The sequence below is a fragment of the Triticum aestivum genome, chromosome 3B (genome assembly GCF_018294505.1).
Source record: "Triticum aestivum cultivar Chinese Spring chromosome 3B, IWGSC CS RefSeq v2.1, whole genome shotgun sequence".
NCBI lineage: Eukaryota > Viridiplantae > Streptophyta > Magnoliopsida > Poales > Poaceae > Triticum > Triticum aestivum.
In genome coordinates this window covers 754,191,792-754,205,197 of record NC_057801.1, presented here as the reverse complement: position 1 = coordinate 754,205,197, position 13,406 = coordinate 754,191,792, and the positions used below count along the sequence as shown (strand labels likewise).

Here is a 13,406-nt window from a genome sequence, read left to right as displayed (position 1 = left end):
ACTTGTGCATAGAAACTACTCATAGACCTAGCTCATGATGCCACTGTTGGGGAACGTAGCAGAAATTCAAAATTTTCTACGCATCACCAAGATCAATCTATGGAGAGACTAGCAACGAGAGAGAGAGGGAGTGCATCATCATACCCTTGAAGATCGCTAAGCGGAAGCGTTATAAGAACGCGATCATGGAGTCGTTCACAAAGCGATTCAGATCGCAACCGAATCCGATCTAAGCACCGAACAACGGTGCCTCCGCGTTCAACACACGTACAGCCCGGGGACGTATCCTCCTTCTTGATCCAACAAGGGGAGAGGAGAAGTTGAGTGAGAACTCCGACAACACGATGGCATGGTGGTGATGGAGCTCGTGGTTCTCCGGTAGGGCTTCGCCAAGCACTACGGAGGAGGAGGTGTTGGAGGAGGGAGAGGGGTGCGCCAGGGGAAGGGTGCGGCTGCCCTCTCTCTCCCTCACTATATATAGGGGGAAGGGAGGAGGGGGAGGCACACTAGGGTTCCCTAGGGGAGGGGCGGCGGCCACAGGGGAAACCCTAGATGGGTTTGGGCGCCCCCACCCCCTAGGAAACTTGCCCCCCAAGCCTGGAGGGGCGGCTGCCCTAGGGGTGGCGCCCCCACCTCTCCTGGTTACGTGAGATGGGGTGGGAGGGGCGCTCATCCCCTTAGTGAGCTGATTTTCCCTCTCCCCTTGGCCCATAAGGCCCCCCAACGCTTGTCGGGGCCTCCGAAACACCTTTCGGACACGCTGGTCATCACCTGGTACCCCCGGAACAATTCCGGACTCCAATACCCTTCGTCCAATATACCGATATTCACCTCCGGACCATTCCGGAGCTCCTCGTCATGTCCGGGATCTCATCCGGGACTCTGAACAACCTTCGGTAACCACATACTATTTCCCATAATAACTCTAGCATCACCAAACCTTAAGTGTGTAGACCCTACGGGTTCGGGAACCATGCAGACATGACCGAGACGTTCTCCGATCAATAACCAACAGCAGGATCTGGATACCCATGTTGGCTCCCACATGTTCCACGATGATCTCATCGGATGAACCACGATGTCAAGGATTCAAGCAATCCCATATGCAATTCCCTTTGTCAATCGGTATGTTACTTGCCCGACATTCGATCGTCGGTATCCCAATACCTCATTCAATCTCGTTACCGGCATGTCACTTTACTCGTTCCATAATGCATGATCCCGTGACTAAGTACTTAGTCACATTGAGCTCATTATGACTATGCATTACGTAGTGGGCCCAGAGATACCTCTCCGTCATACGGAGTGACAAATCCTAGTCTCGATTCATGCCAACCCAACAGACACTTTCGGAGATACCTATAGTGCACCTTTATAGCCACCCAGTTACATTGTGACGTCTGGTACACCCAAAGTACTCCTATAGTATCAGGGAGTTACACAATCTCATGGTCTAAGGAAATGATACTTGACACTAGAAAAGCTTTAGCAAACGAACTACACAATATTGTGCTATGCTTAGGATTGGGTCTTGTCCATCACATCATTCTCCTAATGATGTGATCCCGTTACCAATGACATCCAATGTCCATGGTCAGGAAACCATGACCATCTGTTGATCAACGAGCTAGTCAACTAGAGGCTCATTATGGACAAGTTGTGGTCTATGTATTCACACATGTATTGCGGTTTTCGGTCAATACAATTATAGCATGAATAATAGACAATTATCATGAACAAGGAAATACAATAATAACCATTTTATTATGGCCTCTAGGGCATATTTCCAACAAGTGGCGCAGCTGTCGCCTTGATTCCTGGGATGACATTAATGAAGGGAATCTTTTTATTCATTTTTTACAGAGATGATGTCATGATGATCCGTTGATGTATCCAGAGGATGACGTCACGGCGGTTTAACAAAGTTTATGAAACAAGACGTCATGGCGGTTTACGAGAAGGAAAGGAAGATGTTCACATGATTTTTCTAATTACTGGAGATTGACATGAACAAATTCAAATCACTCTAGGGCCTAATGTTGGGGATATAACTATTGAGTATAAACCGCCCAGGAGGGGCCGGTTTACACTCAACCGTATTGAAGCCCATGAAGACTCAGAAGATGGCGCTTTACTATGAAGCTTAGAGGCCCGGAGCCCAGTGGCGGATTAGGGCCCATAATAACAAACCGCCATGGTTAGGTAAACTTGTGTTGTAAGTTAGGAAAGGAGATACCGAGCCGGACCCTTGTATGAGTCGGCCTCGGGACTCTGTAGACCGGCCGGGCGTCAACCTGTGTATATAAAGGGACGACCTGACGGCGGTTCAGGGACAACAGACAACAACTCGAGACTCACGCAAGCATATTCGCTCCCTGATCATCGAAACCCAATCAATCCCATCACAACTAGACATAGGCTTTTACCTTCATCGAAGGGGCCGAACTAGTATAAAACCCCCGTGTCCCTTGTCCGGTTTAACCCCTTCAAGCTAACCCATAGCGATGCCTCCATGACTAAGTCCTTTCATGAGGACATCTAACGTGTTAATTCCACGACAGCAACCTTGTTTATTCTGAAAAAAACATGTATCCAGAGTACTGGTTTGTTCGGGACCTGAATTCTGGTCCGTATGTGGTCGCGGGTTGATCGAGCCTGTTGGTTTTGGTCTCTATAGTCCAGATCAAACTCGTCGTAGAATGGAATTAAATAGAGCCGTCTCTCTCACTACAAGAAATATGTCAACTTGTGACCAGCATTATTGGTCACTGAATGGTCACTGTTTTCAATTTGTGACCTTTTTGTGACAAAAAACATAAGGTCAAAAGCTGGCAGTCGTAAACTGACTATAGCGACCTTTCTTCTGGAATGGTCGTAGACGTTTACGACCAAAATACGTCTACTGTGGCGTTTTCGTCACTAGCAACCTCCCCAGGCCACGTAGGCATCCAGTGTGGCAAGCTGATGTGGCATAAGAATCAGCCCGGTCCAATTCGTTTTTCTACATGGGCCGAGCCCATTAATTCGACATTTTTAATATTTACTTTTCCTATTAATTTTTGCTAGCTACATGGGATGGCCTAGCTATAATTCAGCCTATAATTCGGCCTTTTCATTTTTGGGTCGTGGCCCATTTTTTTGTTTTTTCAAATGGGTCCCAATTGTCAGGTTCTGATATGTGGGTCCCAAATTTCTGATTCTGGTTTGTGGGTCCTTGCTGTCATGGTCATGTTCCTCAGATTTCAATATGCCAACAATTAAACAACCAATACTTAAATCAAAATAGACAGAAAACAAGTGTAATACTTCAAATAACAAGAAGGAACAATATGTTACATCAACACATACAAATGTGATCACAGTATAATAAGCTCTACAGGTGTACAATATGTCACATGAGCCGATGAGCATCAAGCTCTACAGTATAACAAGCTCTATATGTCATAGTTCGTGCTTCAATCTGTTCCAATACAGATCAGCATCAAGGGCTTCATTACTCCTTGAACTAGCTCCGATGAGCTTGAACTATGCTTCTTCCGACTTCTTCATCTTGATGCTCGCGACGAAACATGAAACACAAAATGGTTAAAATTGAGCAATTTGAAACAGCAGCAGCAATTTTAGGGGCTCTAAGTTTTGACTTAAACAGCAGTAGCAGCAATTTGAAATAGCAGGAGGGAAGCAGCAGTTGACTGGAACAATAGTAGGAGGGAAATAGTAGTAACAGCAATTTGAAACAGCAGGAGGGAAACAACAACAGTACTAAGAAGCAACAACAACATCCGTTTTGACTTGAACAGAGAAGCAACAGCGGCAACATTATTGAGAAGCAGCAGCAGCAGCCCTACTGAGAAGCAACAACAGTAACAATACTGAAAGAAACAACAACAGTAGCAGTACCTGAAAGGAACAACAACAACAACACCTGGTTATGAGTGAATCTATCTGTCTTTCTTTTTTTGTGATGGGGACCGAATAGAGGTATTCAACTTATGTTGTTGAAGACTGCATGAACAAGAAGAAAAAAAGCAATCTACAAGGTCAGGTCGAGTGAGGAAATGGAGCATGGAGCAGGCCAGCAAGGCATGGCTCAAAGGTCAAAACATATAGATCTGAAACTGTGCTAAAAAACTGAAGCAGGAGCAGGTTGACGTAGGCAACTGGGGCAGGGGATACAAGCAACAAGCAGGAGCAGCCCATTCTGTTAACTAAAAGAGCCCATATTTCTATCTATATAACTAGCACGAACATGGGTAAATCACATAACTAAGTACAATTCAAAATCCTAGCTGCCACAAAATTTCTTTAGCCAACAGAATTTATATTACAGATCTTTTTGCAATAAAATTATCTTATGTACATATGAATGACACCCAAGTAATTGGAGATGGAAACAAGTACATCTAGCAATCTAACATGTATAGTGGCACCAACAAAAGGGCAAGACATAGAAGAATTTTAGCTTTACATAATGTTTACAAGAACAGGAACCTGATACAGGATTTAGCTTGTCCTCAACACTGTTAACAAGGTACTGAAAGTAGCTATGGGCATCAGCCTCACCAAGTTATATCATGAATTGGTTGCTTTTACAAATTGTACTATATTTCTGGACAACAAACTAAATAGACGGCTGCTCTCAAACCGTACATCCAAATGAAGCAAATAAGTACTCTACGGAAACCTTAGAACATCCTTTACAACTCACATGTAGAGGCCAACTTGAAATTGTGAGCATAACGAAGTCATTTTTCAGTTAGAAGCTCGCTACCCAAAACTGTCAGGTACTGCAGTTTTTTAACTGAACCAAATTCAGTTTACACAGAGGTAAGGAACTACTTCAAAAACAGAGGTAAGTAAGGAACTACTTGAAAAACAGAGGTGCTAACTATGTTTACACAGAAAAACTGTACTGTATTTCTGGACAGCAAACTAAAATAGACGGCTGCTCTCAAACCGTGCATCCAAACAAAGCAAATAAGTACTCTATGGAAACTTTAGAATATGCTTTACAACTCATATGTAAAGGCCAACTTGAAATTATGAGCATAACAAACTCGTTTTTCAGTTAGAAGCTCTCTGCCAAAAACTGTCAGGTAGTGCAGTTTTTTAACTGAACCAAATTCAGTTTGCACAGAGGTAAGTAATGAACTACTTCAAAAACAGAGGTGCTAACTATGTTTACACAGAAAAACGAGTATAGTGTCTATTTGCCAAACTTGCAGCAGCTAACAATTCATTCCCCACAGAGAAAATGAACTAACTGAGACTATGATATGATTGTCGGCAGCCTACGTTTATGGTGTCCTATTAACACAACATAAAGAAAAGAGAGCATGTCCCGTCGTCATTAGATTAAATTTCTACTAGTACACAGTGCTAGAATCATATGACCTAAATCCACATGACCTAAATAAATCCCAATCGAACCAAATCCCGCAACAGAACCAATCATGGCGGGGCTCACAGCATCAAAACAGAAAACACTAGAATCCCAGACACCGGGGCACCGGAGCTGCAGAATTAACCTGTATGTGCCCATGGCCATCACTACGGCGCATTTGCTGACGACCGTCTCGAAGCATTCAATCTCGTCCACAAGAAACGCGTGCCTAAAGCATACTGCCAGGCAATGCTTGTGTGGCCTCGAGCTCGGAGGAAACCCTTCTCAGATACTTCTTTGTTAACTTCATGACTGGATTTTGATCTGCAGAATCAAGACAGTGGACTTGTCAAGCAATGCTATTTTTGTTCAGAGAAAATAGTGGTGACTGCCACTTGTAGATTATTAACAGGCACAGGCCCATGCTCAGTTTACAGGGCCTATTTATTCAGCTAATTTACAAATCAGTTGTGTACTGTCTACAAAAATAAACATTTTAGTACCCCAAAGTTGCAGATCATGTATGATTGCCTAGTTTAAGAGCAGAATTCCAATGGAGACAATGCACATGTAGCAGGTGCGTAAAGGACATTTTTCAGGAAGTTTATGAATGAGCATATTAGCCTAGTAGCAGCAGCTTTGACAAATGAACAGATATTGGGTACACTTGCACATAAGCCAGGATCAACTCAAAATATTCTATCCTACCGAAAATCCATCTACTACATAAAGAATTATCTAGTATCTAGGACAAATAGTTAGCACGGCCACAGACTGAGAACAATCAATACTCACGAGAGGAAGAATAACTATAGGTCCCAGGACTGGGTACCTTTGCTTTGCTTGAGGGCCGGCCATGGTCTCCTCTTGCTCTTGGTGTTGATGGAGCACGCCGTGCTGAGTCCCATCACCTCCTTGACGAACAGGTCAGGTCCATTAGAGAAGCGGGCGCTGGCGGAGTAAGAGGACCGGCCAGATCAGTCAGATCTGAGCCGTCTCGCTGTGGACAAACACAAGAAGAAGCATCTCAACACACCATTCTTACAGCCTCGCTCAAAGGGGTTCCTTGTCATAAAAAAACCGAACGACGGTGGCTCAGCTCAGCCTATGATTCCACGAGAAACAAGAGGAAATTTTCGATTGGGAAAGATGAGGGGCGCTTGCTACCAGTAGGTGTCGAGGCTGTCATCACGGAGGGAGAAGCCAGACACCGCAGCCAGTGTCGCGTGCTGCTCGATGAGGGCGCTGACCTTGCCGCCGCTGTCGTGCGCAAGGGCGCCGACTACTATGTCATCGCCGGGATCACGCGTGGCGCGGACGGGGAGGAGATGGAGGCGGCAAGGAGATGGGGATGAGGAAGGAGGAGGTCGGCGGTGGTGGGTGGGGGTGGCGGCGGTGCCTCAATCGGATCTGGGAGAAAGATGAGACGAGGGATAGGAAGGCGGGGGCGGCGGGGTGCCGCGATCTGATCTGGGGAATGGGAGAGAATGAGGGTGGGTGGGTTAGGGTTTGGGTTTCTCTGGAGAAGCTCCACCGTTGATGGGTGTGTGATGGATGGTCGTCAGCGGTGGGGATGGGGGAGGCCGGCGACGGGGTTGTGATGGTAGAGAGAGGGAGGTCGGGCAGAGGTGAGAGGGGGATCTGGGAGGAGGTGGCGGCGGGAAGGAGCTGAGGGACGAGAGGTGGACGGGTGCGGGTTAGGGTTTGGGCTGCGGATGAATGGTCGGATGGAGAGGTGGAGAGTTGGACGGATGGATGGGCGGCCATGTCATCGATCCGTGTGACAACTAAACCAACCAATAAGAATAGAGCACACATAATTGTGTTTTTTCTTTGGTTTTTCTTCAACTTTTACACATGAAAAAATCATAAAAAGTGTCTCACATTGTGCACAAGTTTGTATCTTGAATGACAAACAATGTTGACTAAGGAATTTTTCATTTTCTTTGCATCAAAAATTCATTTCCCATTTTTCGAGTGCCTAAAATAAATTTTTTTGTGAAGAACCTACGGAATAATTGTTGAAAAATTGTACCAAATCAATTTTCTAAAATACTAGGCCATATTTAATGCCTAATTTACCAAATGGTTGGGTGTCAAAAGCTTTTATCCACCTCTCGTGAAAAAGGCAAATTTCTGCCGATTCAGTTGGAAGCGGGTCAAATTTGAACTGTAGCTGCCTTGTAGTTTGCTCTTTATTTTTTCCAAAAATCATTTCTATGTACATAAGTATCTATTTAATAAGAGAAACACCAAAAAAATTCCAAGATTCAACCACTAGCTAGGAACGGTCATTCCCGCCGTTTTGACCGCATTTTGAAAAGGGCATAAAAAATTCAAAAAAAACAAAAAATTGGGAAACCTTCGCATTTTATCATTATATGTGGCCATGCTCCCAGCAAAAATTATAAACTTGTAATACGGCAATTATTTTAAAAAAGTGTTCTCAGAAACGAGCTATCATGCGTGAAGATTCGTGGCTATCAAGCCAAATGATCAATCTTATGGCCACATTCATTGCATAGTTTGTTCAAATGATCTCATATTATGCACAAGGGTGCATATTGGAATAGCAAACAATGTTGCCTAAGGAATTTTTCATTTTCTTTGAACGAAAAAACCATTTTCCATTTTTCGAGTGCCCAAATGAGGTTTTTTTGTGAAGGACCTACCAAATAATTGTTGCAACATTGGACAAAATCATTTTTCTAAAATACTAGGACATATTTAATGCACAATTGACCAAATTGTTGGGTGTAAAAAGTTTTTGATCCAACTCTGGTGAAAAAGACAAATTCCTGCCAATTTAGCTGGAAACGGGTCAAATTTGAACTGCAGCTGCCTCATAGTTTGCTATTTATTTTTTCCAAAAATCATTACAAGGTACGTAAGTATCTATTTAATCAGAGAAACATCAAAAGTTTTCCAAAATTCAACCACTAGCTAGGAACGGTCATTCCCGCCGTTTTGACCGCATTTTGAAACGGGCATAAAAAATTCAAAAAAAATCAAAAAATTGGAAAACCTTCGCATTGTGTCATTATATGTGACCAAGTTTCCAGGAAAAATAATAAACTTGTAATACGGCAATTATTTTAAAAAAGTGTTCTCAGAAATGAGCTATCATGCGTGAAGATTCATGGCTATCAAGCCAAAATGATCAATCTTATGGCCACGCTCATGACATAGTTTGTTCAATTGATCTCATATTGTGCACAAGGGTGCATATTGGAATGGCAAACAATGTTGCCTAAGGAAGTTTTCATTTTCTTTGGACGAAAAAACCATTTTCCATTTTTCGAGTGCCCCAAATGAGGTTTTTTGTGAAGGACCTACAAAATAATTGTTGCAAAATTGGACCAAATCATTTTTATAAAATACTAGGACATATTTAATGCACAATTGACCAAATGGTTGGGTGTAAACAGTTTTTTATCCACCTCTGGTGAAAAAGACAAATTCCCGCCGATTCAGTTGGAAACGGGTCAAATTTGAACTGCAGCTGCCTCATAGTTTGCTATTTATTTTTTCCAAAAATCATTTCTAGGTACATAATTATCTATTTATTCAGAGAAACATCAAAAGTTTTCCAAGATTCAACCACTAGCTATGAACGGTCAAGCCCGCCGTTTTGACCGCATTTTGAAACGGGCATAAAAAATTCAAAAAAATTGGAAAACCTTCGCATTGTGTCATAATATGTGACCAAGTTTTCCAAGAAAAATAATAAACTTGTAATACGGTAATTATTTTTAAAAAGTGTTCTCAGAAATGAGCTATAAAGTGTGAAGATTCATGGCTTTCAAGCCAAATGATCAATCTTATGGCCACATTCATGGCATAGTTTGTTCAAATGATCTAATATTGTGCACAAGGGTGCATCTTGGAATTCCAAACAATGTTGCCTAAGAGAGTTTTCATTTTCTTTGCATGGAAAATTCATTTTCCATTTTCCGAGTGCCCGAATAAGTTTTTTTTGTGAAGAACCTACCATATATTTGTTGCAAAATTGGACCTAATCAATTTTATAAAATACTAGGCCATATTTAATGCACAATTGACAAAATGGTTGGGTGTCAAAATTTTTGATCCACCTCTGGTGAAAAAGATAAATTCCCGTCGATTCAGGTGGAAGCGGGTCAAATTTGAACTGCAACTGCCTCATAGTTTGCTCTTTATTTTTTCCAAAAATCATTTCTAGGTAAATAAGTATCTATTTAATCAGAAATACATGGTTTGATGGCGAGACATCGATGTTTGGACGGTGGCCGAGGGCCCCAACTCTAGAGCGCGTAAGCTCGCATGCCCGCCGCATGGTCACCGCGTGACCGTGGCGTTGCCATGTGTTCTGGCGGCCTAGGCATGTCTAGTGGGTTGGGCACTCCCCAGATATGTGCTAGGAAGAAAATCACAACATAAGATTCTCACGAAGAGACCGATCGATGCTCAAACATGAATAAGCAGCCAAGTGTTTGATTTGCGGTACGGGAAATGCACATGGCTAATGGGCGTGAGTTTTGGCTGAGGATGATCAAATACTAAGAAGACTGTCTTCACAAATTTTCACCTCAAAAGGAGGAGCCTAGGTGGTACTTGCTTTGTAAAGTACCACACTGGACATAAATATGAATGTTGAAGCTGGGCTCAAAATAATGAATGGATTGAGCTGGCATTTGGTGGAGGATGGTTATTTGGGCATAGGAAAGCACTGTAGAAAATGGATACCATTTGGACATGCCAAAGTGCTACTTCCTTCACAAAGTGCTGCTTTGAACAGGATAGGAAAATGAATATTGTTGAGTTATTTTTGAACTATGCAAGGAAGGTTTTTGACATATTTGATGAAGATATGATCCAAACAATTTATGAGAATTTTTTTGGGAATTTTTGGAATAACAGAAATATAGGTAGCTTCACAACCTAGGGCAAAAATTGACACATGGACATGACACATAGGCAAAACTAATGAGATGGCGCCTAGTCATCACAACCCACCACAATCTACAAGGCTATGACCATCTATATTGGTCGTTAACAAACTAGAAATAAGGCAGCGGACCTGCACTGTTTGCTTTTTGACCATTTCGTGTAAGGAAATTACGACCTTTCTGACCAAAATGGTCACAATGGTTTAGGGTTTGGAGCCCCCCGATTAGCTTTTGACCAATTGGTCTCAAATGGTCATAGATCTATGACCAATTCTTCCAGGGTCACTAATAGAAGGTCACTAGTTGACATATTTCTTGTAGTGTCTCTAAATTGTAATATCTGTCCAATACACGATGTGATCAATTCTGAAATTTTGCTAGCTGTTTAATAATTTCGTCAATTTAAGAAAAGCAGTACTGCAGTGCTTTATTGAATTTTTGTAGATCGAACTTGTTGGTTTTTGTCTTAGTTTAGAACGAACGCACTGGTAGATTGGAATTGAGCAGAGTGGTCACTCCCCTAGATTATCTGTCTGATACACGACGCAATCAGTTCTGAAATCGTGCTAGTTGTTGTCTTTGTCAGTTTAACAAAAACAAATAGTATTGCAGTAAACTTGTTGGTTCCAGTCTGTTATTTAGATTGAATGCAGTAAATAGTTCGGAATTGAACAAGGTTGTCGCTCTCGTAGGTTATCATTCGAATACATGATGCATATCAGCTCTGAACTCGTGTTATTGTTTAGTTTCACCAGCTTAACTATCTGCATCACATGCCACTTATTTGGAATCAATGTCAACAATAGTTTGTTCAGCGCTATATTATATTATCATGCCACTTATTTTTACTACCTGAAGGGGTTAAGTACAACAGTTTTGGATTTTTACAGTTTCAAGGGCTTTAGAGTCCCACCTTTCTTTATTATCTAATCATGTTATAACAAGCATGCTCTGAAGTCTAGGTAATCATACGAATGCTTGGGTTATTACTCAAGGACGCCGAACACTATTTCCGGTTAAGATAAAATGTTAAATGCAGAATTATCGATCTTCCTTAGTGGATGCCCATGGTATGATCATGTGTTAGTTCCTATCAAAGCAAGTGCTGAGTTATGTTCCATTTTTTCTATTCTGTGTGATAGTTCTTGCATTTTACTACGTTCCCTCTTAAGGCGGGCCACCCTTTTACACTAATAACGAGTTTGGTGCGCATTAATCTAGAAAATAGAAGTTCAGAACCTGCACCTCTAACTCTCTGTCGATGATCAACAAGCTCATTCTTTGGCAATTTTCATTCACTTGCATGTGTTCCCTTGAAGATCAGTGTTATGTCTTAGATTTTATTTCTTACTCACTTTGCTAATGCAGCATGTCCCTAAAACAAATGGAGACATTCCTTCTTTTGATGAAGCCTTTTCAGATCACCGAAGACTTCTCGACAAGTTCGTGCTGTATGGCGTGGTTGAGCTCAAGGTTAACGGAGACGACAATTGTCAGTTCTACCTACCAGATTCAGTTTTCTGTTTACTTTTTGAGAATAGTATATTTAGTATTATTAGTACAGACCTGCTCTATAAGTACTTATCTCTTTCTGGATCTTCCTTTTAAGCAGTTTCGGGCATTGTCTGATCAATTTTACCGAACTCCTGAACACCATAGATTTGTGCGACAACAGGTGGTCAATCAGGTTAGTATTGTGAATTCAGGCATTCCATCCCCTCTCATAGTAAATTCAATGTTATTGGAACACTGATCCCCTTGCATAAACATCGATGCAGCATAGACGTATGCTCCTTGTCCTTTTCACTGATTGTCTTTTTCATCGACATGCACCGCATTATTTTTTCGTGTTCTTCTGAAGAATCTGAAGTTTCTCAACCTCTGTTGGTAATGCTGCAGGGTTCTGGTGGCGATGCCGATGGTCATCGAGAGGTTCGTGGACTGGGCGGTGTTGTGGCTGCCGGTGTACGGAGAGGTGAAGCTGCTGCTCGTCATCTACCTCTGGCACCCTAGCACATGGGTAAGCAGTCGATCAGACACCCCGAGCCCGAGAGATGATCATCATTTCAAATAGACTTGATTCGGTATGTGGCCAATTCTAAATCTAAATCTTAATGGTGTTGGGATTTCAAGGTGTGGGGCACGTGTACGATGGCTTCCTCCGTCCGCTGGTGGCGTGGCGCGAGGACGACATGGACCGGGGCCTACTTGAGCTGAGGGCTAGGGCGAGGGATGTGATGACGTCAACTCAAGGCGGCGGTTGCCATCGGTCAAGTGTGGCTCGTCGAGGCTGCTCGCTGTGTTCGTCACAGCTACAGGCCGCGAGATCAGGTCGGGAAGGCTCCGCGCATTGACGAGTGAGGCAATTTTCGGACCAGACCATAACAATGTGTTTCAGTCTCCGACGTCTAGAAGTAGTGGTAAAGTTTTGAATTTTCATGGCAAGAACCCCTTACGTAGGTAGCTGACACGCACGACAGTGTGTTTACACTCTTACTTATGTAAAAGATATGAATTATGCATGAGTTGCCTCCACAATGAGGAACTCTGATAGTAGATATGGAAATTATGTGATAGAACGAAATTGATTGATTTTATTTTATTTAATTTCCAATAAGGTAGTAGTAGCGCGGGAACAAATAACTCACTACTAGTATTTAGTATACTAGCAGCGTTGGTATTATAGACATGCTACTACTAACTATTAGTTGTAGCGCGATAGTAGTAGCGCGGGTACCCATGCTGCTAGTAGCCATTTTACCCACGCTGCTAGTAGCCTTTTTCCTAGTAGTGAACATGTGGTGCACATCGAAAGTACTACTAGTCCAAACTAGATCAAGTTTGGATTAGTAGTATACTTTCGACATGCACCACATGTTGCCTTCACTTGAACCTAATCCACCTTCATTTGGCACACTATTATGGACATAATGATATAAACCTCATAATTGGTATTGTACCAAAATTTGTATAACAGCGTATAAATACACTAATAGTAAAAAAATGAAAAAAATAATACTAGTAGCGATGGATAGTAATCACGCTTCTACTAGCTAGATTACAGTAGCGCAGGAGTGAACACACGCTGTGGCTAT

At 42.4% G+C, this 13,406-nt stretch overlaps 1 pseudogene; it reads left to right on the top strand.

The window, feature by feature from the left end:
- Positions 1-6,728: 6,728 nt before the first annotated feature.
- LOC123067824 (uncharacterized) lies at positions 6,729-12,665 on the top strand (annotated as a pseudogene).
- The last annotated feature ends 741 nt before the right edge of the window (positions 12,666-13,406 follow it).